We start from the raw sequence: 4,178 nt of genomic DNA, 5'->3' as shown, positions 1-4,178 counted from the left end.
AGTTCCATACTCCATTTGATGTGTATTTTATTTCCCAGTTGCATGTGGAAATAATTTTTTTTTAGCATTTGTTTTTAAAACATTGGGTTACAAATTTTCTCCTTTTCTCCTTCTCTACCTACCCCCATTGAGAAGGCAAGCAATTTGATACAGGTTATACATGTGTAGTCATACAAAACACTTCCACAGTCGTCATGCTGTGGAGAACTAACTATATTTCTCTTCATCCTATTCCAACCCCTTTTTATTCTATTCTCTCTTTTGACCCTGTCCCTCCTTAGTTTTTGCTTCTGATTACCCCAACCCACAATCTGCCCTTCCTTCTATCACCACTCCCTCTCTTATCCCCCTTGCCAGAGATACTTCTAGGGACTTGTAAATTTTCAGTTCTTCCAAAGTGGTATGGTCAAAGGTGAGGTGTTTACTCCGTTTCTGGCCTGTACTCTGGTCTATGAGTGACCACAAGCACTCTTTTCTGCCTTGGAACTGTGAGGAGGATTCTCTCTCTACCATCACTACAAGTTCCACCATGCCAGAACTCCTCCTCTCCCCAGGATTGCCTCCCAGAACTGTGACCCAGATCCAAGCACACGTAAAGCAAGAGAATCCTGCTTCAGCACTAGCAAAGAGCTCCCTGCAATCCCTCTCTGATTAGCTACTCAACTTCCCCTCAGTCAATGGGCCGGAAACTCGAATCAGCCATCACCCAGGAGCTGTGCAAGGACTGGGGCTGGGACCTAGGTTCTCTCTCATTGAGGTCACAGACTTTTTCTACTGACTTTCCAAGTTTTCTTTGGCATTTGTGGGTTGAGAATTTTGGAAAGCACCACAGCTGCCAGTGATTCAGTTCACTGAGGCCTGCTCCAAGTTCACTAAGAGCATTGCCTGTGTGCCTATGCTGAACTTCATTTCTCTCCCTGCCTGGCGTGATACACCTTTGTAATCAACCATCCAGGTTGTCTTGGCCTGGATATTTGTTTCACTCTGTCTTTTTCTGTGTTGTGCTGCTCTAGAATTGGTTTAGAGCCATTTTTTACAGGTATTTGTATGGGTTTGGTGGAAAGCTCAAGCAATTCAGTGCTTTTACTCCATTGTCTTGACTCTGCCCCTGGAATTATTTTCTTCATCAAGCTTTGTACCTCTTCTTCCATTTGGCCAATTCTGATTTTCAAGATATTATTCTCTTCATTGAATTTTTGTACCTCTTTTAGCATTTGGCCTAGTCTGTTTTTTAAGGGTCCTTTTCGATATTTTTATTTTTCCTTAACCAACTTCTTGACTCTTTTTTCCCCCATGATTTTCTTGTATCATTGTCATTTCTCTACCCAATTTTTCCTCTACTCCTCTTCATTTTTAAAATCCTTTTTGAGCTCTTCCATGACCTGAGACCACTTCACATTTTTCTTGGAATCTTTGGATGTAGGAATTTTGTCTTTGCTGTCTTCTTCTGAGTTTGTGTTTTGATCTTCTTTGTCCCCATAGTAACTATGCTCAGAATTTTTTTTTCTGTTGTTTGGCCATTTTCTAGCCTATTTCTTGACTTTTAACTCTATGCTAAAGTGGTGCTCTGCTTCCCAAGTGGAGTGGGCACTGTCTCAACCTTCAGATTTTTTGTGTACTTATTTTTGGAGTTTATTCTAGGAACCTGCAATATTGTGGCTCTTCCAAGGAGATATGATCTAGGGAGAGCTGTCTTTACTACTCTTCTGGCATGTGCACTGTTTTCTGAGAGAACAAAAGTACTCTTTTCAACCATGGAACTATGAGAAGAGTAACTGCTGTGCTGTGGCCCCAAGTTCTGCTGTTCTAGTACTCCTCCTTGCACTGGGACTAAGACCAAGGACTGTGACCTAGATCTAAATATAGGAAATTCAACACAGTCCTGCTACTGGTGCAGGCAAAGTGACCCATATTAATATCCTTCTGACCCGATCTCTAATCCCTTTAGTATCTGTGAGCTTAGAGGTCTATAAACCACCACTCCTGCCACTGATTCAGTCACCCCAAGACCTGCTCCTACTTTGCTGGGCCTTGGTCTGTGCTCACGTGGCCTGTACTGGACTGTGCTTCTCTCTCACCTTGGTGTAACAGACCTTTCTTGCCTTTGTTCTAAGTTGTCTTGGGCTGAAAAATTATTTCACTGCATCTTTTTTTCTGTGTTCTACCACTCTAGAATTTGCTTAGATTAGTTATTTAAAGGTATTTGGAGGGGTTTGAGGGATAGCTCAAGTGAGTTCCTGCCTTTACTTCACCATCTCACATAGAATAGTTTTTTAAACATTTTGGCATTCAAACAATGTGTCTAACATTGCAGCAGCATTTGAATACTTGAGAGTTCAGTTCAAGAAAGGACCTCAGTGTGTGGTACTCTGTCTTCTAGGTGATCTCAAAATCTTCCTAAGACAACTGAATTGGGAATGATTCAATTTCCTGGCTTGGTGCTGGTAGACTGCCCAAGTATCACAAGAATACAACAATGAGGTCTGCACAATGGTTCTGTAGACCTTCAGTATGTTAGGCAATCTAATACCTCAACTGTCCAACACTTTCCTTTAGAGCCTCCTAAACACTAAATTAGCTTTGGTAATGAGTGTGTCAACTTCATCATCTTTGTGAACATCCCTGCAGAGTACACTGCCAAGGTGAGGGATTTATGCACAACATTCAAAATGTCTCCATTTGCCTTAGCAGTGCATATATTAAAATTGGAATGATATGAAGAAGATTAATATGACCCCTGTACAAGGATTACAAGCAAATTTACGATGCATTTCCTATTTTGTCTCAGAAATGAGAGGAAAAATATTTTCTTTTGCTTGCTGTTGGTTTGGCTTGGTTTTGATGCAGATCTGTGATTTCAAATGGTTAGCTATTCATGGTAAAATACTATATATTCCTTCCACTGATGGACATTGGCAGCTCATCTATATTTTAAAGACTTAGAAAATTGCCTAGGTTCTGAAAGATTAAATAATTTCCCCATTATTACGCAGCTGACCAGATATTCTCAATTCCAAACCTAGCTTTTTTTCCAAACTATTCCAGGCTGACATATGCAGTGAGGACTAAGACTGCATACTGAAATAATTATAGATTTTCAGGGTACACTAAGAGGTTTTCATTTGGTACAAATTAATCTTTTCATCCCAAGTGAACTATTATTGATGAGTGGAGCTTTAAAAGAGTTTGCTGTGGTTCGTAAGTGTGAAATCCACAGAGTAGAACTTGAGAGTCATGAATACCACTCTGTTGTTGGAACAATGGCAACATGAGTATAAGGGTCATAATCTCTGACAACTGGCATATTAGTGATAAAATTGAGACCATTAAATACTACAGGAAAGATCTAGAGGTAAAGTAAGAAAAAAATAGAGGGGAGAACATCTACTTAATTGGGAGAGGGAGAGAATCCCATACATTTAAGTTGAAAAAGTAAAAATAGAAATTCAAATAGTTGTACAAAAGTGAAAATATAGGATGTTGAACACTAACTTAAAACAAGAAAAATATAGAAATTTGTGATTAGTAACTGTTAGGTAAGCAAATATTTGTTAGGGAAGATTATTTCCACATGAGGAGTTACATAAATGTAGAAACATCTCAGCTCAACCATACACAGGTATTTACCAAAAGCTTGATGGTGCTCTACGGATGTGGGTTTCATCTTATGGCACTATATCATAGACCTATCCATTCTAAATTATGTTCCTTCAAAAGAATTACAAATTATGTTCAAGACTGGACTTTTTTTTTTAAAGTAGATGAGCATATTTCCCTTAGCAACTATATTCTCATTTTTAATGTGTATTTTTAGTGCATAAGCTTCAGTATTTTGTCTGTGTTCAGTCATCTGCAACACTACAATTTCAGATAGTATTAGCAATTTACAAGGCCATAGTTGATGCCCTCACCTATGGTTTTATTCTAGAAAAATATTTATAGAAATTTGTTGCACACTCTGATCATGGATTAGATAAAAAACTGTCTCTTACATTCTTGACTAGAACTGCCAGTGCTCATTTAACCTGTCTTCCCTCTAAAAAGAGTCAATTTTCTCATACAAAGGAAAAAGTACGTTTTCATCTTTCTTCAAATACTAAATACATCCTTAAATATCAACCTACTTTTCACTAATCCTTTCTGATTGATGGCTTTGGGCACCATTATCCCCATTATTT

At 38.7% G+C, this 4,178-nt stretch overlaps 1 non-coding gene across 1 annotated transcript; it reads left to right on the top strand.

The window, feature by feature from the left end:
* Positions 1-2,675: 2,675 nt before the first annotated feature.
* On the top strand, positions 2,676-2,782 carry LOC144457270 (U6 spliceosomal RNA). Its single transcript, XR_013486591.1, has one exon. It is a non-coding gene; the product is annotated as a U6 spliceosomal RNA (small nuclear RNA).
* Positions 2,783-4,178: the final 1,396 nt, after the last annotated feature.

This window comes from Phascolarctos cinereus, unplaced genomic scaffold (assembly GCF_003287225.1).
Source record: "Phascolarctos cinereus isolate Bilbo 61053 unplaced genomic scaffold, phaCin_HiC Scaffold_4;HRSCAF=312, whole genome shotgun sequence".
Taxonomy (NCBI): domain Eukaryota; kingdom Metazoa; phylum Chordata; class Mammalia; order Diprotodontia; family Phascolarctidae; genus Phascolarctos; species Phascolarctos cinereus.
This window is presented reverse-complemented; position numbering and strand designations above follow the sequence as displayed.